Source organism: Eurosta solidaginis, chromosome 2 (genome assembly GCF_040869045.1).
Source record: "Eurosta solidaginis isolate ZX-2024a chromosome 2, ASM4086904v1, whole genome shotgun sequence".
Classification (NCBI taxonomy): domain Eukaryota; kingdom Metazoa; phylum Arthropoda; class Insecta; order Diptera; family Tephritidae; genus Eurosta; species Eurosta solidaginis.
Genome location: NC_090320.1, coordinates 119335115 through 119359931, shown reverse-complemented (window position 1 = coordinate 119359931; position 24817 = coordinate 119335115). Strand labels below are relative to the sequence as shown.

The 24817-nt window shown below is 36.5% G+C and overlaps 1 protein-coding gene across 5 annotated transcripts in view; it reads left to right on the top strand.

Moving 5' to 3' along the window:
• TBC1D16 (TBC1 domain family member 16) overlaps window positions 1-24214 on the top strand; it is a 435866-nt gene extending 411652 nt beyond the window's left edge. For 4 of the 5 annotated variants that reach the window (XM_067766137.1, XM_067766134.1, XM_067766136.1 and 1 more), the window contains 3 exons: window positions 19927-20132; window positions 20186-20416; window positions 23724-24214. The gene's annotated coding sequence lies outside the window, so the exon portion shown is untranslated. The remainder of the gene's footprint in view (window positions 1-19926; window positions 20133-20185; window positions 20417-23723) is intronic. The other variant, XM_067766135.1, reaches the window with a different exon arrangement.
• The last annotated feature ends 603 nt before the right edge of the window (window positions 24215-24817 follow it).

The following is a 24817-nucleotide window of genomic DNA, read 5'->3' as shown; positions in this document are numbered from 1 at the left end:
CTACATCTTCCCCCTTTAGAAAAGAAGAATTTGGTGAGATTAGTAATTAATCTTGCCACATTCTTCTTTAGGCTTTAATATGTTGTTGTAATGTTATGAACGAAGGAGTTTGCTAGCATTAGGGTGCTCTAACCCGGGACTCATTCGTTCATCGCAGTGCAACTTCTAAAAAGATGATTAAAAATGAAAAGAAAATTTTGAGTAAAGTGAAATATATAAAAGTTAGTTTTGAAATTGAATTTAATGTTTGAAGTAAACCGGTTTTTTTTCTTATTGTAAAATCTACCTGATTAAATGTATATTTGTTTGTTAAATTTTTTTTTTTTTTTTTTTTTTTTTTTTTTTTTAGCCTTCATTGGCGGTTTTAAAATATATTTATATGATTAATAATAGATTATTAGATTAATTAATTTTTTGTACTCGATTTTTGTGTACAATTTTTTCGTTTTCTTTACTTATTTCACAAATAGTTACATTTGGCCCATCAATATTCTTTACTATGTAGGGACCTTGATATATATTTTTATGTTTATTCCTAGGTTCTGTTTGTACTAAAACTCTATCATTAATTTTAATATCTAAAGGCTTAGCCGTTTTATCGTATAAATCTTTATTTCTAATCTTATGCTTATTAATCAAATTTTTTGCCATTTTATGCGATTTTTGCATTCTAAACTTAAGCTCTTTTGCGTAATTTTCTACGTTATAGATCGGATCAATTTGCTCTTTTTGCAATTCATGTGGCATTGTAGTTTTTCTGCCAAATATTAATTCAAACGGAGTAAAGTTATTATCAAAAACCGAACTACTTGTAGTATTGTGTAAAAATGTAAAGTATTTTAAATATGTATCCCAATCTGAATACGTTTCATTCAGATACGCACGTAAGTATTCGTTAAAGACTCTATGATTTCTTTCAACAGTACCAACAGTTTCGTGATGGTAAGCTGTTGAGAAATCATGATCAATCTTTAAAAGTTTCGTCAATTCAGAGAATAAGTCGTTTTTATATTCCGTTCCTAAATCGGATCTAATAGCTTTCATTGTACTATATGTTAATATAAAGGTTTCAAAAATAGCGCAAGCAATAGTTTTTGCTGATTTATCTGGTACAGCTACTGTTACCAGGTATTTAGAAAAGTCACAAATCATAGTAACAGCGAACTTGTTACCGTATTTGGATTCCGGAAGTGGACCTATTGTATCGACAATTATTATGTCGAAGGGTTTGCAGGGGGTTGGAGTCAAAACAAGATTTTCCTTTGTTTTTGGTTTTACTTTATTTAAAAGGCATTTATTGCAATTTTTGACAAATTTCGCAATGTCTCTTGTCATATTTTTCCAATAGTATTTTGTTCTTAATTTGGAATATAATCGTTTTGTACCGCAATGACCGCCTAACAGAGGGTCCTCATGATAAATTGTCATAAGTTTTTGTTTTTGCTCTGTTTCTGTTACAGTTTCTACAGAGTCTGTTAGTATTATTTGTAATGATTTTAAAATTTTATTACCGCTGATTTTAAAATTTGTAATCGAAAATTCTTTGAAAAATATATCATTTTTTGGCCATTCTAACTGCTTAATATTGTGACTGCCGGCTGCTTTTTCAAGCCTCGAAAATAACTCATCTAAATTTGTTTTTCCGTTAGCATTCACAAAATTAAGTAAATTTAATTTTTTATGTTTTAAATGCGCATAAATTTGTATATTAGAGATCTCATTATTTTTATTAAATTGTATAGTCGACTTTATTCGCGGTATCTTTTTTGAAAAATTGTATGAAAATTTGTCATAAACTTGTACTTTAGGCGTTTCGCAAAAAGTATCAGTAAAATTATCGTCTTTATTTTGTAATTCCTTTTGTTTGGTTTGTGATCGCGTTTGGACTGCTAAAACATGCTTTGTAGATTCTTTTATTTCGTCTATACTAATGCGTGAAAGAGCATCAGCCACAACGTTAGATTTTCCTTTTATATATTCAATCGTAAATTTATATTCTGATAGTTCTAATCGAATTCTAGAAAGTTTAGACGAAGGGTCTTTCATGTTAAAAAGATAAACTAGTGGTCTATGATCAGATTTTACTGTGAAATTTGTACCGTAAACATATGGACGAAAATGCTTTATAGCGAAATGTATTGCTAGGAGTTCTAATTCGATAATTGCTTTTTTCTGTTCTGCTTTATTAAAAGATTTTGACGCGAAACAAATTGGTAAATCGTTAACACCGTGCTTTTGGCTTAATATAGCGCCACACCCACTCTTAGAAGCATCTACTGTAATTATAAATTCTTTTGTGAAGTCAGGGTATTGTAGTAGTTGAGGAGACATTAATGCTTGTTTTAGTTTTTCGAAAGCGTTTTCGCACGCTTCGTCCCAAACAAATTCAACTTTTTTCCTATTTAAACGATTTAAAGGCGCTGCCAGTGACGCAAAATTCGGTATAAATCGCCTGTAATAATTTGCAAAGGCGACAAATCGCCTAACCGCATCTTTGTCTTTTGGCTTAGTATACCTTTTAATAGCGTCTATTTTTGATTCGTCTGGCAGCAAACCTTTTGACGAACATTTATGGCCTAGAAAAGTTACTTCAGAACGAAGGAAATTGCATTTGATTGGGTTCAGCTTTAAATTAAACTTTCTACAGGTTTCGAAAACTTTTTCCAAATTTTTAAGGTGGTGTGTCTCACTACAACCAATGACGATAACGTCGTCAATATACATAAAAGCCTGATTTGGCGAAATGCCTGAAAATGCTATTGACATCATACGAGAAAATGAGTTTGGTGCAATGTTTAACCCGAAAGGTAAAACTTTCCACCGAAAAGCTCCTCGATCTGTACTGAAAGAAGTTACGTCTCTAGATTTAGGGTGAAGGGGTATTTGGTGAAAACCAGAAAAAAGATCTAAAGTTGAAAAGTATTTGGCTCTGCCAAGATTATCGAGTATGTCATCAACGCGTGCTAGTGGAAATTTGTCGGCTATGAGCTTTTTATTGACTGCTCTGAAATCTACGCACATACGATACGACTTTTTGCCTGTTGGATCTTTTTTCGGTACCAAAATTAAAGGACTGTTATAATTTGCAAAACTAGGTTCGATTAAATCATTCTGTAGTAGGTTTTCGACTTGTTTATTTATTTCTTCGCGTTGTGTGTATGGCAAACGGTAATTTTTAATATAGACAGGAGTTTTGTCAGTTAGTCTAAGTTTTTGTTCGTAGAAATTATTAAGCGTCATTACGTCGGTTTTTAATGCAAAAATATCAGAATATTTCAAACATAAATCAAGTAATTTCTTTTTAGCGTAAGAAGGCATTTGTTTTGCCAAAATTGATTTAAGCTCTTCTATACGTTTTGAGTCGATAGGTGTATCATTTATGCGATAGACATTGAAGTTTTTAATGTCTTCAGTTTGAATATTGAAATCTTTTACATACTTGACCTCGTCGGTGGTGTTGATAACTTTTATTATTGGGTTTTTTGTATCAACGATACATTTTGCTGTGAAAACACCGTTACTAAGTTCCTGAGAATCGACAAAAACTGGACTTGTCGAATTTTTCAAACTAAAAACACGAAAAACTTCGCATCTTGGTGGAATTACAAGAGTATTTGTTGAAGTGCTATGCAAAATTGAAACATTTACCTTTTCTGTCCCTTGTCCGAATGTAATTGTGTCATTAGCATAATTGATTATGCATTTGTTCGTTTTTAGAAAATCTTTCCCTATTATACCGTCCGAAGGAATATTAAAGTTGTCATTGACAACATGAAGAGTCAGAGGAAAAAATTTATTTGATGCGATTATACTTGTATTAACTGTTCCTATTGTCGTTACCGTGTCTGTTGTTACGCCTGTTATATTTATTACGTTACTATCGTCTACTTCTACATCGTTTGCCAAACTGGAAATTTTTATTAATGAAATGTCTGCCTGTGAATCTACTAGAAAAGAACATATTTTATGTGAATCGCTACAAGCGACTTCGACGAAATCGGAAAAATTTAAATTTAGACAATATATTGACTGAGAAGTATTTAGTCGAATTGCTCCTGCTCCCTCAGTGTTCGCGCCTGAGGGGCTTCGGCATTTAAAGAACGAACATTGGCTGAATTTCTAGAATTTGAACCCTGATTATTGGAATTTCTGTTATTTCCAGACCGATTATTATTGTTATTGTTGGAATTGCTATTGCCTCTATTATAATTGCGATTATAGCCTCTGTTATAATTGTGATTATTGCCTCTGTTATAGTTGTTATTTCGGAAATTTGTATTAGTGTGTTGCCTATTTGCATTACCGTTAAATCGAAAATTACTATTGTTGTTATATCTGAAATTGCTGTTGCCTCTATAATTCCCACGGAAATTATTATATCTTATTGGACGTGACCGAAACGCTAACACTTGCCGCTCTTTAACTTCCTGATCTCGCTCTATAATCATTTTTGCTACTACGTCCTTTGAGTCTTTGAAGGTTGTTGACGCAAGGATTGATTTCACCATATCTGACCTACTATTTAATCTACAAACGCTAATGGTTTGTTCAACTGCCATCTCATGGGCTTTTGCCTTCGTCATACCTTCAATGATTAGACATCGCTCTAACGAGTCAGAAAGCTCTTCTACCTGCTTTGAAAATTCTGAAAAGTTGTTATTGGTTACTCTTAAGGCTGCAATTTTTCCCGCGACAACTTTCGAGTTGTCTGGCCTAATTTCACTACATAGCGCTTCTTTAATTTGGCTGACTGATTCTATATGCGTTGGTAGTGCTTCGCGAGCTTTGCCTTCGAGCTTGGATTTTAAAAATGCAATTAAAGTAGGAGTTAAGTTTTCGTTAGAGAATACTTCCATTAATTCAACTTTATTTATAAATGAGCCAAGTGCTAACGGGTCTCCACTGTAGTTGTCTCGCATAATCGAGGCGCAAGTACTAATGAACGATTTTTTCTCCTCGATTGTGGCCATGGTTGTAACGTTAAGAATCGGAGTTATAATAGAAAAACTTGAATTTGGAGTAACAGGTTGATTAGCAAAACCTAAAAAATCTGCACTCAGGGATAATTTATAATTATTTTCACTTGTTAAGGTATCAGTTGACGATGCACTTGAAGATCAATCAGAATCTGAATTATTGGAATCTATATCTTGCTCTGAGTTTTCAGAATCTAAATTTTGCTCTGAATTTTTGGGACTTGAACTCGAATGGGAATCTTTAGAAACAACCTTCCCGCTTCTTAGGTCCATACGCGTTGAAACGAATAGACAGAATATTAAAATTTTTGTTGCAAGATATGTGGAATTTGTTTATGAAGATTGAATAGAAATTTAATTTAAAGAAATTAAATTGGAACGGGTTGAGTTGAGCTCAAAAGAAAATTATGAAAGTATTCTTAAAGGGAATTTATGAAAATATTTTAAAATAAAATTTGTGAAGGTATGTAGTTTTGAAAGCTTTTAGATTTTAGTTATAATTATACAATTGGTTAGCGAATACTTATAGCAAAAAAACTTTAGTTAGTGAATTTTATTGAAATACTAAAGTTAGTGATTAGTTAATGAAAAGAAAGATTAAAGAAATACTTTACGCTTTTGTTGTCCGCAAATCCAAATCCAATGATTGGAATTAGCTGAAAATGTTTCATGTAAAACGGGAATGGGAATTGGGATTCACATGCAATTTAAAAGATGTTGATTGTTTACGAATATATTTATTCAAATGTACGAATTTTTAATTGTACAGAATGTGAAAAAAAAATTTTGATTCAGAAATGTATGGCAAAGTTATAATTTTATTTGAATTTAAATGCAAAGATTAAAGAATGGCAAATATTTTTGTACAGGCTTTAAACGGACGCACCGCTTTTATCAAAATTGTCTTGTTTTTATTTTTATAGATACGGGCGCACCGCATCTTTCCAAAATTGTATTAAAAATGTCCTCGGACGCACCGGGGTTTGAAAAAAAATTGATGTCATATTTTTACGCGGACGCACCGCTTACGAAAAGAAAAATTTTTTTTGTATTTTTGTGTTGATGGAGCCCACTGTAGGGCAGAGTGGGACTAAAACCAATAATTTTTAGGGTTAATTTTTAATTATTGCAAATTTTGAAAAGACCAAATAAAGCTATAAAATTTTCCGTTTTTGTCCGACCCTGTCCCACAGTTGACTTTGAATGTAATGAAACAAATTTTGTGATTAGTATGGTAGAAAAAAAATTTTTTGAAAGTTGGAAAAATTTATATAATTTCAAAATGCTTTATTTTCTGTTTTTTTTTTTTTTTTTTTTTTTTTTTTGTTTTATATATATATATGATTTAGTAATTTAGTTATAAATTGATAAAAATTTAAAAGTATCAAATGTACGTATGTAATAAAGAAAAAATGTTTGGCATACCACTGCTGCTGTACCTCCTACCGCTTGCTGTTTTGCTGGTGCTGGTCTGCCGCTGCGCGTATTGTTCTGCTGCCGCTGGATGGCGTCTTTTGTTGCTGTGGATGCCGCTATTTCCTGATGTTACAGTGGTGTGCCGTTATTAATGTAGTGTGGCTAGTGCCGTTATTAAACTGGCGTGGCTAGTGCCGTTTTTCCACTTGTTTTTTTTTTTGGTACAGTTCGGTTTTGATATCATAGTTCAAAATTTCATTTTCAGTTTCTTTCTAATTTCTTTTATTACTTCTGCTGCGGTTTAGTTTTTGTTTTATTATAATGCCGAAATTGTCTTATTATTTCCGTTTTTATTAAGTTTTTGTGTTATATGTATTTATATTTTCTTTAAATGTCTTTCACATAAATTTTTCCACTAGCCACTGCCATAAGCCACCGCCACTGCCATGTACCATTTTTGGTAATTTCAAAAAGAATTTTTTAAATGTGTTAATATTTTTTTTGTTGATTTTCTGATTCTTAAACTTTTTGTAGATTTTTCTTAGTTTTACAGATTTATGTAATGGTTTTCAATTTTGAATTTTTTTTGTATCTTCTTTAAAAACATTTTGTAAATGTTTTTTTTTTTTTTTTAAATTTCTGTATTTTTCCCGTAGATTTTTAATGTTTTTAAATTTTTTGTCGATTTTAAATATAATTTTTTTCTATAGGGTTTTTGTAAGTTTTGTATTTTTTTTTGTAGATTTTCCAAATTTTTAAAAAATTTTTTTTTGTATTGGTTTTTAATCTTTTGTACTTTTTTTGTAATTTTTGATTTTAAAGTTTTTGTGCTATTTTTGATTTTATATATTTGTAGAATTTTAAACTTGTATTTCATGTAAATTTTTTTTTTTTATTTTTTTTTGTATCTTTTTTTCAAATTTTTATATTTTTTTTTGTAATAGTTTTTTAATGTTTTATATTTTTTTTGTAAGAATTTTTAAATGTTTTGTATTTTTTTTTGTAAGAATTTTTAAATGTTTTATATTTTTTTGTAAATGTCTTTTTTTTTTTAAATTTTTGTAGTTTTTTTTGAAGATTTTTGATGTTTGTTTAAAATTTTTTGTAGGGTTTTTGTATATTTTGTATTTTTTGTAATTTTTCAAATTTTTATATTTTTTGAATTTAAATTTTAAATTTTAAGTGGGTATTTTTTTTTAATGCCCACGCCTGTTGGGAGGCTTACCTCCTTCCGGCCACTCGCCGCATTTCCAGGGCTTCGGCCCACGGTCGCCATGTGGAGGATCCATTTTATGGATCCACCGGGAATGTTCTGAGCACACACGCAGAGCTGCGACGCACACACTCACCCTTATTTTTCTTTATTCTTTAATTTAATAAAAACAGTTTTCAGTTCTGTGTCCTTCTTTATTAAACTTTATTTATAAATGTATACCGTAGTTCCTTATTTATTATCTATATGTAACACTTTTCTCTTTAGTCTTTTTCACAGCTTTATGTTATACTGTTATTCTTTTACACCTTACACGGCTTAGTTTCTCTACGTTTATTTATTTTCGCACTTATACGGCGGCCGGTTTCCTTCAAACTCTCAACTCTAACTGACTCAACTAAAACTGCCGCTAACGCAACTATGTAGCTAGGCAGCTTTTCTTTACGTTGCTTAGCAACGATATTAATGATGGCGTCGATCAACGGCAGTTTCAACCAATCAGAAACTCTCCAAATTGCTCGACTCTAACAATTTTAGTGATGCCGAGTGCATCTGATGTATGGTTGCATCTTGGACATTTCCAAAGGGGGTTGCCATCTACAATTTATTTTAATGTATTTTAATTTGGCACTACAAAAGAAAAAATTTAGACAACTGCCAAAGCTCGTTGTATAGATCCATTTCGGGAACTGCTAAATTCCTTCATCGGCAACGTTTAGGCGCCGCTGCTATAACCATTCGGCCATCATAGCGGTTTTTGGTTTTTCTTCATTAATCCTACTTCTATTCTGGTTCGTGCCAATTGATATTCACAACACTGCGACATCTGTTGCAGAATGGATGTGAAAATTGGACTTATTTGATGGCAATGCTGCCATAGTGTCATATTTTATTGACACTTTTTTCCCGTGCTCTGGGATGTATTAACAATTTTTGTTGTTATATCGGCCTACTGAATTTAAGATCGCGGGTTCGAATCGAGCTCAAGGCCTAACAGAATAGAAGTAGGATTAATGAAGAAAAACAAAAAACCGCTGTGATGGCTGAATGGTTATAGCAGCGGCGCCTAAACGTTGCCGATGAAGGAATTTAGCAGTTCCCGAAATGGATCTATACAAAGTTAAAGTTAAAATTAAAGTTAAAGTTAAAATTAAAGTTAACTTAAAGTGAATGTTAAAGTTAAAGCGAAAGTTAAAGTTAAAATGAAAGTTAAAGTTAAAGTCAAAGTTAAAGTTAAAGTTAAAGTTAAAGTTAAGATTAAATTTAAAGTTAAAGTCAAAGCTAAAGTTAAATTTAAAGTTAAAGTTACAGTTAAAGTTAAAGTTAAAGTGAATCTTAAAGTTAAAGTTAAAAATAAAGTTAAAGTTAAAGTGAATGTTAAAGTTAAAGTGAAAGTTAAAGTTTTTTTTTTTTTTTTTGTTTTTTTGTGTTTGTGGAAGGAGGAAATGCTTTGCACTGACCGGGATATTTAATGCGAGACTCTCCGAGTGTAGGACTCCCTTCTTCCATGAAGGCCTACGCACTAAAACCTAACCTCCCACGGCCCGCGCTAATCCCCGTACGGGTGCGCGCTACGTGAGCTCTATGGCCACTCTCACGCTAATGGGCTATGCATCCGTCTTCTCGTTTACTGGTAAGTATGTGCCTCACATATGTGCTGACCGTATCCCATCTGTCTCTTCGACAGGTCATGTTATTAATGACACTGCCCGGGGATAGGTCGCCAAGTACATCTTCTACCCTCCTTCGCTGATGGGAGAAGTGCCTGCATTCGAAGAAGGTGTGGCGTACATCGTCTATTTCCCCACAGTACAGGCAGCTCGGGCTATCAACCTTACCCATTCTGTGTAGGTATTTGCGGAAGTAACCATGTCCCGTTAGAAACTGGGTCAGGTAAAAGTCTACCTCTCCGTGCGGTCGCTTCAACCATGGATTCAGTTCAGGGATTAGTTCCCTAGTCCACTTTCCTACGATGCTGTTGCTCCACTGATCTTGCCAACGTCGGATCGATTCTTCTCGCGCCTGCATGGCAACAGCAGCTCTACTTGCTTGCGATCCGTTGTCATATATTGTTTTTCTTTCCTCAACGAGAAGATATATCGGTATGGTTCCCGCAACGACCAGGACAGCTTCAGCTGATACCGTGCGGTAAGCCGAAGATATTCGCAGCGCCCCTCTGCGTTGGACCGAAGTGAGGGCGACTCGGTTCTTCCGGTATTTCATTGCGTTCGCCCAGATTTCTGCACCATATAAGAGTATAGAATCCGAGGCTGATGCAAGCAACTTCCTTGTGCATGGCTTTGGGCCACCTGTGTTTGCCATTAATCTACTCAACTGCGCTATTATGCGCGCAGCTTTTTCGCAGGCCCCTCGTATGTGATCCGAGAAGTTGAGTTTGCTGTCTAACCTCACTCCCAGATATTTCGTTGAAGCGAGTGTTTCTATTGGCTGGTCCCCAACCATCATGTTCCTGGTAGTGGGAATACGTCTCTTTGTGAGGACGACGATCTCCGTTTTGGCTGTTGCTAACTGGAGACCGTGCTCAGGCATCCACCTATTTACATTACGCATGACCTGGTTTAATTTTAGCTGTGCCAGCTCGCAGCTTGGTGCTGTTATCACAGCTGCCACGTCGTCTGCAAAGGCAACGAGGAAGGTGCTTTCTGGCATGTCTAATCGAAGAAGACTGTCGTAAGTTATATTCCAGAGATCGGGACCTAGTACCGAACCCTGGGCTGCTCCACCTGTTATTTTTACCTTTTTTTGACCGTGAGTACTTTCATATATTAGATACCTCTCTCTTAGGTAGTCCCTTAAAATTTCTAATAAATATTGCGGTACTTTGAAAGTGCTTTCTAGTGCCTCAAGCATGTCCTCCCACCTAGCTGAGTTAAAAGCGTTTTTGACGTCCAGCGTGGCCAGCAACACTATAGGTCTTGCTCTGTGGCACGCTGTCTCGGCTTTCTTGACTGCGTCTATAACTTCTGCTATGGCATCGATTGTGGAGTGCCCCCTCCGAAAACCATGCTGTCTGGGCGACATTCCTCCGGCGTCCTGTAACGCTCTGGTGAGGCGTTGCTTCAGGAGACTCTCTATCAATTTCCCTGCTGTGTCCAACATACATAGGGGACGGTAGGATGAGGGAGAGTTGGGATCTCCTTTCCCTTTTGGAATGAGAACCAGTCGTGCTGTCTTCCATATGGTGGGGAAAGTTCTTTCTTCGAGACATTTGTTGTACATGTGCAACATAAGTTCTGGGCAGTCGTTTGCAGCTAGTCTAATTACCTTCGCGGGTATTCCGTCGGGCCCAGATGCTTTCTTAGGTTTCATAGTTCGCACGGCAGTTTTAAGCTCTTCTTCTTGGAATGGTTCTACGTTGCAATCTTCATGGGTAACGTACCCGCCCTCCCTAGGCAGTTGGGTGGGAAACAGGCCATCCACAATGTTCCTTATTTGGTTCTCGTCCATCAGCTGGTTTGGCGGACGGAACTTCTTCATTACTATCTTATATCCCTGCCCCCATGGGTCTCGATCCACTTCCTCGCAAAGCGCTTTCCAGCACTTAAGCTTGCTTTGCTTAATGGCAGCACTAAGAGCTTTCTTCGCTCCTTTATACGCTTCCGACTTTTCTAGAGCCTCAGGCCTGCCGCGCGCGCGAGTTGCTAGCCTTCGCATCCTGTGGCATATTTTCCGCAGCTCCGCGATTTCGCTATTCCACCAGTATACCTGCTTTTTACCCCTCCACACTCCCCTCCATGGCATAGAGAGGTTGCAAGCGCGGCGAAGACAGCTCATTGTCTTTTCAACCGTCTCTTCCGTCGGACTGGAGTTGTTGATTATCCGTCGGGCATCCCCCAGTACTGATGCGGAGAACGTGGCAGAGTCGACCTTGGATGCGTCCCATGCTTTTGTTCTGCGTGGCCCGTTCGGAATCTGCCTCTGACCGGGATCGTTTAGGTGGAAAGTGATGTAGTTGTGATCGCTGCCAGTCAGATCCTCTATGACTCTCCATCCAGCAGCGGTCAGCAACAGGCTTTCTGACACTAGTGTTACATCGGGGATCGAGTATCCAAAGCCTGGCCGTCGGTATGTAGGGGTCGTACCAGTGTTAAGCACGTTCAAACCGAGCCTGGCTGCCATCTCAAGGATTAACCTTCCACGGGTGTTAGTCTGCGGCATTCCCCATTCGACGGCTCTTGCGTTAGTCTCCCGCCACAACCAGGTTACTAGTTAAGTCCCTCAGGTCGTCTTCAATAAGTTCAAGCTTGTCCCTGAAAGTTTGAATGGGATCATTCGGGGACAAGTAGCAGCTTACTATTGTGGTATTATTCGTAGTTAGGCGGACGTAGCCTTGTCCGGCAACACGGTTCACAATATTGGCGTTTGCATCTGTCATCCAGATTGCGGCGGTGCCGGTGTTGTCTATATGCCAATCATTTCGGGCTCTATAGGGTTCGCTGATGATAACGCTGTTAGCTTTATGATCTAAGACCAACTGTTGTAGTAGCTCATCAGCAAGTCTGCTCCGGTTTAGGTTGCCTTGGATACAACTAATCACTATTGGATTGAGACTGTGGCCTTTGCAACAGCGAGTGCCGCTCTGAAGATGCTGCATGCTCCAGATCCAGGGACATGATCCAGCTTCTGTGTATTACACAGGTAACATTTTGGAGCTGCGGTACAGGCCGAAGCTTTGTGGCGGCTTTGCCCACACTTCCAGCAGGCGTTACTCCTGTCTGGACCCTTGCATTCTGCCTTCCGGTGTCCGTAGCCGAGACACCTAAAGCAGCGTTGTACTTCTGCTCGCTGTCTGATTCGGCACTGTATCCATCCGTTAGGAATTTTACCTTTTTTGAGTAGGGCGTTGCCAATATTCTAGTTAAAGTTAAAGTTAAAGTTAAAAATAAAGTTAAAGCTAAAGTTATAGTTAAAGTGAAAGTTAAATATTAACTTCTCATTTATTCAATAAAAGTAAAAAATTTGTTTTCTTATCGGTCACCACGCTTAAAAAGGTTAACTTGAATTAATATGAAAGACAAAACTTGAATTAATATCAAAGAAAACAAAATGTTGCATAAATATTATAATTGCATAAGTTGATAATATGCAATAGCTTTACCGCGGCAGTCCCCGAGTGCCACACGTCCTTTTTTTTTGTTTCCAACTCCCTACACTTTTGAATTTTCCCACATACTTTTTTTAAGTATATTTACTCTTATTGTATATTTCTTTTTTGACATAAGCTTTGGTAGGAAAAAGGTGGAAAAAAGCGAAGGGCTTTGAGCTTTATTTTTTTAGTTTTTTTTACTTAAAAATTTGTCTAAGTAATTTTTTTTGTTAAGTAACTTAACTTTGATTTCCAAGTTTTTGTTGAGTAATTTTTCACTCACACTTTTCCTTTTTTTGACATTTATTTGTATTCATTTATCTTTGATTCTTTGCATTCCTTTTTGCCCTTAGCTACTATGTTCTGAGTACACCGAAATTTATCGGTGTGCTCTGCCCATAGTCCCACTTCCGCACATGCGTTTTTTTATTCCATTTCGGTTAGACCGCGACTAACTCGAAATAATGGAATTTTGAACATTTTTTTTATTGTATTTGCACAGATTACCCTTACATATATTTGGTAGAACGCTTCCGGCACTTAGGGACTTGCTTATAAGCACCCACATAAAGATTTTTTATTTTTGCATATTTTTGTTTCGATTGTTCACACACGTTTTTTTTTTGGACATTGTCATCACGGCTATAAAGTTATTACTAGTTATACGCTCATTATGCAAGATCATAAGCTATCGATCTTGATCAGTGTTCGAGCGTGGTCATATGTACATATGTAGGTTTGAGTTTTTTTGTTAGAGATACATCATAATTTATCAAAATACACCTGTTTAGTTGTATGCACATATGTTAGCAAAGATTCCTGCTCTTGCAAAAATAGAACAGGAATTAGCAAATAAGAAAAAAAAACAGATTGCAACGAACATATGTACATATATAAAAACCTCACAAACATACATTTGCACTTACATACATACCCTTTCTTTTCATATACATATAAATTCTTTTACTTTGATGACCTACTCCTGGTTTCTGCAAAATTGATTTTATATTTACTTGAGCGGTTGCGGTAATTCGGGGATTAGGGTTCTTGAATTTTTTTGTTCGCCCTTTTATTTTATTTTGTTTGAATTTGTATCTTTAGGATTTAGAATTAGCTCCTAGTAATAATATTGCATTAGGGTGCCCCCAAAGTTAAAATTTTTTTTTTTAGTTCAGACGCTTTGTTTATTAGTCGTAGGTATTTTGTACGGAATTGAATTCGAAATTTATCTACTTCTTCCTGCACTCTCTAACTATAAATAGAACAAAAAACAAAAAAAAAAAAAAAAAAAACAAACAGCAATAAGCTGCGTAGACGACTTACATCAGTTTCGCTAGTTTAGTCTTAAGTATTTGTCCTAGTTGTAGTGAATTAATCTTTGTAAGGGTAGTTAAACTCAGTTATTGCACTTTCTCAATTTATTTACTTTCTTGTTTTCTTAAGGTTGCTTTTCACTTTTGCTGTCCTAATGTTGGTGGGTAATGATGGGAATAGCATTGGCGATAATAGTCTTGTACTTATGAATATTTTATGCAGTCGTCAAAAGGGTTTTAATGTCGTACACTTTAATGCGAGAAGCCTAAATATTGAGAAAATGGATCAGGTTAGGAGAACATTTGAGCAATCTTCGGTGGATGTTATATGTGTGTCGGAGACATGGCTTAGGCATGAGATAAAGGATGCGCACTTTGAGATAGATGGGTATACGATGTATCGAAATGATCGAATGAATAAAAAGGGTGGTGGGGTAGCCATTTACTGCAAAAAATATCTAAAATCGAGCATGGTATCCCATGCAGGCGGAGTTACAACTGAGTACTTGTTGGTTCAGGTGTCCAGTCCCCTGTCTAAAGTCCTCTTGTCATGTGTGTACAATCCCAATAGATGTTTTAGTGTAAATGATTTCTTTAATAAGTTGTCTGTAATAGCTGTTGATTATGATGAAATAATAGTATGTGGTGATTTTAATGTAAATATGTTATCACGTGATATGTATAGCTCCCGTCTTTTAGATGACATGTCTAGTGTTGGTCTTTCTTTAGTAAATTCCTCTGTACCAACCAGATATGGGAATAATTGTTGTCCTAGTCTACTAGATTATTTTGTTGTGTCTGATTTGTCTTCTGTCTTAAAGTTCTACCAAATTTCGTTTGTGTCTAACCATGATTTAATTTTCTGTTCCTTTGACATTACTTTTGACCATGGCAATTTATTTATTTATTTATTTATTTATTTATTTAAAATACACATATAAGACATAGTCTTTTACAGTGCCATATTTGCTATTATTCTTATTACTAGTACAAAGTAAGTTTAAAAGCTAGAAACAAAAATAGAAGTAACATTCAAACCATACAGCATATGTTCCATGGAGGTAAGTAAAAAAGAAAAAGAAAAAGTAAAATACAAAAGAATGTTCAAGAACAAAGGGTGCGATGTACAGCTAATTTGAAGCACTTAGGATTTGATTCTAATTTTACTTTATTAGGCAAAGCATTCCACAACTGCACAGCCCTAACGAAAAACATTCTCGATGTTACTGAATACTTAAAATGCGGTACAATTAGATTGCAAGTACGGGATGATTGTGCGAAAGTAAGTTTTACAAAAAGGCATTCCGGCGTACGAGAAAAGATAATCTTATGTATAAATATTAGTAAACGACGGTCAAAGAATGCTGATAAACTGCATTCAAGAATAGTTTTTGAGAAGTTCGAAATATGATCATATTTCCGTTTAAGATAGATATATCTGGCACAATTATTAATCAGTAGTTGATATTTGTTCATGGAAGCTTTATCCAGGCATTTAGTTTCGGTTCGTTCAAGTTTTCCTGACTATCGCTCGATCAATTTTAACAATTTGAGTACTGAGATGTCTAGGGTAGACTGGACTTATTGCTGGAGCTTGCCATCGGTAAATGACAAGCTAAACTTTTTAAATAATATATTGTTATCTTTTTATAATGCTCATGTACCGATGCGCACAGTTCGGCGAAAATCTCGATCGTGCCCATGGTTCAACAAAACTGCTCGTGACATAATATGTAAACGTAACAAAGCCTATGCAGTATGGAAACGGAATCCCACTGATATAAACTGGCGTTCATATACGAATATACGGAATGTAGCTACTGCTATAACAAGCTAACATTCTCTAGATCTGCTCGCATAAGTGACTTGATCGTGCCCAGCTACAATTATTTAAACTCTGCACGACTTTTCTTTGTCAATGCTATCCGCATTTGGAACTCTATCCCCAACTCGGTTCGCAATAGCTTAAGTAGAAGCAACCTTATGAATGTTATATTTTCTTTCTTTGGTAAAGTTTATACAAATTAGAATCTGAGTTTAGCTACTTATTAATCTAGTCAATCATTGTTGCAAAATGTCCTTGTCACAATTCTTGTGAAACTTATATATTATCACTTTTATTACTTTATGGAATAATATATACATTTTTAAGTTTTAAGTTTTAAAAAAGTATACTCATTATTATGTAACCATTGTTGCACTATAAAAGATCATACAAGATCTTATTGTGCTAATACTGTCAGTAAATAAATGAAATGAAATGAAATGAAACAATACCAAAGTTTATTTGAAAACCGCCGTACCAACAAGCATATCTTTAACACATAATTGCCCGTGTCCCTCACGTCTATTTCTATTTTTTTCATCGTTTCTTTCTTTTCACCACACATTGCAGGTAAAAATCCCTTTTTGTTCATGTGGTTGCGGGTGAGGCTGGTGGTGCAATACCACGCCCAAGACGACGAGCTAGCCTGGGCCCGCAAGCATACCTGCTTGCCGCCGCTCCTCACCACGCGAACAGCCAGCCACGTAACAGCTGACTGCTGTGGAATCGTCATGCGAGGAGATTGCTGCTGTTTAGGCTGAACTACAAATGCTGTTGATGATTCAGTTGCTACCGACATAATAATAAACGGCATACTCAATGCAGTGAGTAGGAGTTGCTTGGAGATCTTCTCTGAAGTATGCAATTTGGTGCAAAGTGAGATGCCAGAAGTAAGAGAAATATTCCGAGTACCCGCTAGAAAAAAAAAAACAATAGCGGCAACATTTTGATACCTACAACCTCACCTATTATTGTGAAACTGTAATCCCCATATCCACGCAATAAACTATTGAAGTCAGTAGCTTTTTACTGTAAAGATATTGCTGTTGACGGCACTGCACACATCCAATATTTCAAAGTCTCTCCAAAGCAAATCGCGAGACCATGCATCATTCTGCTAAGCTTAAAAGTCAGAAACATCTAAAACAGAGGCCCCCAAATCAAAACTGTGGCTGTGTGAGTAAAATTAAAATCATTGTAAATCTTACCAAGTAGCGCAACTAACAGCTGATCGCTAAAAATTCGCACATTCACACGCACAGTTCTCGACTCAGTTACAAAAAAAAAAGCTTTAGATTATTTAGCGTAAATTTTAAAGTGAGATAATCCTTACAAATTGATGTATATATAGAATATATAGGGCGTTTTTGTTGTTATTAAAATAATCTTTTTATTTATATTAAAGTTCTTAACATTGTTTTTTCAACTTTATTTTAACAATTTCATGCGTTTTTAAAGCATTTTCGTGCATACAAATACAACCATGTGCATATACGTTTTGACATTAAATTTCATACCCGTTCGTATTTGCCATTCTCATTGTTTCTAAATTCGTATACAATGACTGCGGATATTCTGTGTGATTTTTCGAAAAAATTTATTATTTTTGTGAATTTTGTGAAAATATAAGTACACTTCTTCTTTTGTTTTTCAGTTTGAGTTAAAACAAAGTCTCTTATTGGCTAAGTTTAATAAAATCTTGAGTAATTATTTACTTTAGCTCACAACTGCTAAAACTTGTCCAAAAATATCGGGAAATTTGTCAAAAGACCAAGGACCATGAATCCGAAAGCCTAAACTGAAAATTTTATATATTTCCAGAGATATTTGACAAAAAATTGAAAATTTCCATGTGATTGTTGTAACTTTGATGATTTTGTTGTACGCCACAAAAGAAACTTTGGTAAAAGTGTTTTGCCCGGCCGAAGGCAGCCAATGCAGAAAGGTGTTCTGCGCAAAAATACTATGAATCACACCCCCGGTTTCGGAGTTTTTTGGAAATATCTTTTGACAGAAATAAAATTTGGAATTCCCAACGAGTTTTAGCAGTTTTGAGCTAAAGCCCCGGTTTTTCAGTAGTTGGTTAAGCTAAACTTAAACTATGTTTGCTTAACCTCTAGCCAAATTTAAACTCCAGTTAAACTATTGAGCAGTTTTTCAGTCACAGTTTAAATACGCCTTTGGGGTTAGCTTTTTGTACGGCAACACTGGTTTTTTTATTATCTATCTATATAATTTGTAGATACGGCAACAGTTGGATTTTGTTTACCCAACAAACATGGAAAAAAAATTCTCCAGCGAAATATATATCTATCCGTGTTTTGTTTTACACGTGTATACGTTTACGCGAAAAAAAATGCTTTTCCTCGATTAGATAATGGTTAGGATACCTATCTAGCGGCAGTGATTAAATAACTAGCTACAGCACAGGGTGTACCAAAAAGCGGAGACACAAACCTATGTTGTATGGCTGTGTATAATATTTAGCTGAATCCGTTGCGATGAATAGTGGATACACACCATTTTTAGAGGTGAAATATAGAATTAGTGTTGACGTGAAACATAGACACATATTTCAGTTACATCTGAGTATAATGCGTATTGAAATTTAGTAACTAATTTTTGCGCAGCAATTTCAGAGGTGTATTGAAAGTTTGACGCTTAGCAGTCCATATAAAGTTTAAGCGTAAACGTCTACAGATGTAAAAAAAACACAGCTCTAGTTTCTGAAGTGATATCCAACATCATTATTTAGTTATTTTTAAACCAGATAGTTCTCCAGTTGATATCCAACTTCATTCTTCAATCACTACCAACTTTGAGAAATTTTGTAAAATTAAGAGTTTTCGAGTTGATCTCCGACGTCTTTAATATTATTTTATTAATTATTATCCAACTTTCGAAAGTTTTTTGAGAAATGTACAGTTCTCAAATGAATATTTAACACATTTCTCCAGTTGATATCCTACACTGGATATCGAGTTGAAGTGGAGTTGAAAAAAAATCTCCAAGATGGTACCACCAAAACCAACAGTTGTTTAATGTGAGAAATAAACACTTGGTTGTTAGCAGTCATGAAGCGTAATTAATTAGAAATGAAATATACATATTTTATTTTATTTTATTTTATTTTCGTGAAAATACTGTAGTATGGAATCTTACATTTTAGTCCAGTTAGAGAACCACAATTTGGGAATAAATTTTTTTCAACTTAAGTAATGATGAAAAATGATTTTTTGCTTTAAAAAAATTCCCTCTTTTGTGAGTACGTTGTGATTCTCCAGTTCAGCCACTGTTTCGAAACAACTTTTGAGATTTTAGAAGTATGCCTAGCTTTCAACATGAGTTCTAATGGTACTCAAGCCTAAATGCTTGTTGGGTATATTCGACGCCATTTCGAACGAAGGCAAATAACTGATACCCTACAAGACGGAGGTAACTAGTTCACCCACACATTCAAAGCTTTTTTCGCTCTCCACTAACACATCGACGATTCATGCTGTCATCGAAATGGCAGTTCATTAATTATTCCGGGAAACTTTGAAACGGAGAAAAAATATCATTGTTTACAACGAAAAATATCTTGTGCTTTTAGTTGTGACATGTGACGGAAATTAAAAATGTTGTTGCAGAGAACACCTTTTTGCGTTGGCGGCCTTCGCCCAAAATAATATTAAGGGTAACGTTTTACAAGACGGTGTACCACCTAATTTAAAAATAACAAATAATAATAAAAACGGAGCTCGAGGCGCGTCTTTTGATTCCTCGTTTGATAATTTTTGATAAAAATTAGGTGGTGCGCCGTCTTTTAAATCGTTACCGTATTAAGTTGTATAGAATCGACGGGATGGCCTACAAGGTTTCATGTCATACTAAATCGCTCCCGATATGGTCGGGCTAGTACCTTAATGGTTCCCAGAACGTACCCGATCTGCATCCGGCAAAGGACCAACAAAGTCGATAACGGGGAGTGTCCTTATCGCTACAACAACAACAACATTATTTACTTTCTGATTTTCATTCATACGTATGTGCATTTTTAAATAATAAAAAAAAATGTTATATTATTCTAATAGATAGCACCTCCGCCGGGTTGCGATTCAGCTCAGAATATGCCAAAATCAGAGGAAATCTACAATTAAATGCAGATTCACGTGTCATTTGTCAAGGATACAAGGTACTTTACAACCAACATGCTTTGGAATACGGTACCAAACTGGTTGGATGTATTTCCCTAAAAAAGGGTGGAACTACGCATCTTGGTTTGCCAGTATTTGCTTCGGTAATTTATATTGATTTATAGTAGATAATGTAATGTGTATTAAAATTGAATAGGTAGCCGGAGCAAAAAAGGCAACTGATCGGCATGCAACTGTTATTTATGTGGCGCCACCGGGAGCTGCTGCTGCTATCCTAGAAGCATTACAAGCAGAAATGTCTTTGATTGTTTGCATCACCAAAGGTGTGCCATAACATGATATGGTTCGTGTTAAGCACGCTCTCTTAAGGCAAAAAAAATCGCGTCTAGTCAGGCCCGATTGTCCAGGAATCATCGCACCAGAAAGGGTAAGTAAATTGGCTACCATATTAAATAATTTATCATGCTTTTGTTGATAATCAACTGAAGAATGCAAATACGACAGAGTTCGAAGTTCATGTGAAAACCAATTAATTTTTTTTTAGTTAGCGTTTGGAGAGAAAACTACATATGTATGTATGCATAGAACTGCATAGAAGGGGAGGAATTAATTAATTATTATCAGTAGATTTACAAGATTTTTGTCATTTTCCCTGCGTCGCAATTGTCATTATATTGCGTTAAGAGAGGACATCAACACCTTAATACCCACAGCCAATTAAAATTTTAGTAAATTTTGCTCTTTTCATCACTGTTTCAAAACGTTGAAAGTTATATATCGAGCATTCCATGGAGAATGGTACATTTTAGCAGATTTTCGCATTGCGGTCATTATTAATATTCAATCACTAGAAGGTTTAATGTAGTCATGTCAATTGTTCCCGAGATGGTGGGGCTAGTACCACATTGGTGCCTGTTACCGGAACGTGGATAGATAGATAATTTATTGAGGATTGCACAGTGACTTGCACATCTCCTTCACAGCACCTCATCCTAGCCGACTTCCTTGATGAACCCCAGCAGTGTTCTTGGCTTGAGGGATTAAATGTGGGAATGCTCTGGCCATGGTGAGCCCATAAACTTAGCCCCACGCCTTGAAATTGCGCCGAAATCTAGAAGGATATCGTCCGCCGTCTGCTGATCCATCACAAAATCGGTATGTGTAAGCGAGTGATTCCGATCAGCAACAGTAAATATCGGCTGGAAATACCGAATTCCAATGAAATTAGTTGTTGGAACTGTCTGGAGTTACAGGGCCCGATGCATTGTATTTTGCTGCTTCCAATATTACCATTCCCTTTTCGCGCTCAAGTATCGGATATATCATGTAAAAAATAAGAGGAGAAAAACTTTATCTTATTGGAAGGGTTTTACAATGCTCCAATAATTTTTTTTTAAAAGTATTGAAGTTATTACTACTTTTTATGTGATTAGGAAGTTCATTGAAATATTTCAGGCCCTTATATATATGACCGTCCTAAAAAGATTCTTTTCCGGCAAACGCAGCAAACTCATTTCTCAGGACCGGGGTCAGGAGAAGGGCCCGAATTGGAGTGGATACCTTCCCGGAAGAGGAGAGTATAGCGCAGACCCGCTGCAAGGATCTGCTGGGAGGATGACAATTTGTGGGAGGGACGCAACTAATTAAACACTGAGTCCGCCTGCTCATTACCCTCCACTCCCCTGTGGCCTAGGACCCAGGGCAACAATACTACGTTGTGTGCTCCTAATTAATTTTCTACGCACTGAAGGACCAGTGCTGACTTTATTTCGAACGCCGCCTGACTGCCTGACTGAGTATGGCAATTGTTTCATTGGGGTATCAGCGCTGAAGGTTCAGCTTAGCGCACTAACTTATGGCGAATACTTCCGCTTGAAAATGCTCGGATGTGCTTTTAGAGGTACTGATATTTTGGCTCTGGGTCCGAAAACTCTGGCTCCAATCCCCTCTGGCGTCTTCGAGCCATCTATGTACCATACGATCTTGAGCAGACTAGTAATACATTGCACCCGCCCATACCTATACAGCCGTACCAAGAGACGGAGCAGCCCATTACATTTTGGCACAACCGGAGCACTGCTGGACATCCCATCTATATGAAAGCTATGCATTCAAAAGTGTTTGTACCAGTGGCTGGTGCACACCGAACTGGACCAATGTATGCTATGTTTATGTGAATAATGTTACTGCTAATGTCCATTTGTACGGTTGAGCGCATACAGTACCTACGTTTATACAAGGTGGAACAACACACTATCTACATACATGGCGATGTAGCCACCGATCACGTTGTTGTAAGGGATTAATTAAAATATGTTATTCATAAACACTGATTCTTTTATTTTCATTATCATTAAACTGTAGACTGTAGACTCATGAGGGGTATTCTTACTGGACACTGCCTTCTGGCGTCACATGCCTTTAAATTACGCTTGGTCAGTGATAGCAGATGTAGGAAGTGCGGGTTGGAGGAGGAAACGATCGATTACGTTCTGTGCTCGTGCCCTGCGCTTGCCAGGCTAACACTCCAGCTGACAGATCTAGAAGCAGCAACTGGCTTAAATTCTCGGAAGCTTCTGGTATTTGTCAAAAGGACGGAGTTATTTTATAACATGTCAGACTCCAGCTGTCAGATCTAGAAGCAGCAAGTGGCTTAAGTTCTAGGAAGCGTCTGGTATTTGTCAAGAGGACGGAGTTATTGTATAACATGTCCTGGTTGTTGATGGGGTTTTTAGCTTGGTCGTTAAAACAAACTTCTGGTAACACTACGGACTCATTCAGTCTTTGTGAGGTCCTTATGAACCCGCCGCCAGTTCAACCTAACCTATATTTTGTTTTGGTTTTTACTTTAGAATATCCGTTTAACCGTTTAAGTAAGCGATGTCAGCTAACTAAGCGCCTTCAAATGTAGATCCATAAGGAACATGGGGTCGCCAGAGCCACGTCTGTTAAAGAAACAGGATTCGCCACGGGTAGGTGAGGTTCACAGTTGGATTGGAGAAGCTATATATTGCGCTGGCAACCCATTGAACGGATTGCGCTACACAACCCCCTGAACTAATTTGGTATTTTAATCGCCTCTTACGCAGGCATGCCTACCGCGGGTATACTCTAAGCCCCCTAACCCGCTGGAGCCATGAGAAGCGTTATGCACCATTCAGGAGGATACCCTTGCTGAGCCCAGAAAATCTTGGAAAGTTGGATGTACTGGTCGGATGCAGAAAACGAGTATATTCAATATAATATCAACTTGGAAACAACCAAACGTTTATTTTCCTGTCCAACAGCGAATTGGTTCTAGACCCTGATGCTAAAGAAAGATAGGCGTAGTCACATCAATTCGTTCCCGGGTTACTTGGGGAAATCAGTTTTAGCAGTACTTTGTACTTTTCATACTGCACGTCCATACAAGAACTTCGGATAATGAATTAAACAGTTGTTGTTGTTGAATTAAACAGTCATCCGCATTTGTTTGTTTTTGTAGCACGTCTAATTTCCTTCGTAACATCAATCAATTATCCCTTGTTATATTGTTGTGTTCTCTATGAATGCAACAGCGAACTATCTTCGGGTACCCCTGATTCTAGTTATCTGAAATCTCCTTGAGTCCCTTGTGCCTTTGGCCTCTCAGAAAAGAGCAAATTGTGGAGCCCTATTTATAGAACACTTTTCGGGTTAAATATATTAAAAACTTTAATCTATCCTTACTGATATTAGTTTCGTTCTCATTCTAGGTAATTTGATTTTGACGATGTGCGCATAGCAATATTCCAAATATTCCACCTGTGGCTGAAGGAAGAACATAAATTTGCTCAAATTATAAGAAAACTGCGACAACTATCCCCCCGCCTTTTTAGTACCACAGATAAGGCGCTAACAAGCATACTATGGGAAAGGGTCAAGACCAAAGGATCAATATCACCTGTAAATCGACTTTGATAGCACGAATTGGGGCTTCCGGTATTATCCCTACAAAACTCATATGGCTCTGCAAACTAATGTTGAACAACACCACCAGCGCAGAAAAAATTGGGCATCATCACTGAGCTTCGAAAGTTTCAGAAAAGGAACAGCTATAAATAGAAGTACAATAACGTCTAATTAGCTTGTACATATCAATATACACATATGTAAAGTTCACTAGAGTAATAAGGGAATAATTTAAATTGTAAAAAAAACATTGTATATATGAATTATTTATAATTAAATATTATCTGAACATAAAGGACGCGTTTCATTCATGGAAAAAGCGATTTGACAGAAGGTAACCGGTACGGGTAACCGATAGGCCAGTTACCCGTGTTGTTGTTGTTGCATATGTTTTGGTTAAGCGCCAAATACACGACACGAACATTTCCGCGAACATTCCGCAATCTTGTTCGCAGCTTTGGCCATACACCATACGAACTTTTGGCCGAACATTAGTTCTCTTTCAGAAATTTTTTATTATCCATTTTACTTTTCCGCGCACGTCTGTTCCGTTCAGAAATTACTACGATTATGAGCTATTTCGCCATACACGCACGAACAGTTCGCGCAAATGTTCGCCAAAAATTAATTTTGATTTTTGGCGAACATTTGCGCGAACTGGCAAACACCACCATACACGACAGAAAAGGTCGCAGAAACATGACATAACGGGAATGTTCGCGGAAATATTCGCGGAAATGTTCGTGTCGTGTATTTGGCGCTGTAGCGATAACGAAAACATAACTGATGAAGTAACTTAAAAATGTAAATAACATCGAGCGAGAAGGAATGTCGAAAACACAATAGGTAAGAGCGAGAAAGCGAGTCACACGTACACTATTTTGAGAGAGCGCATGCG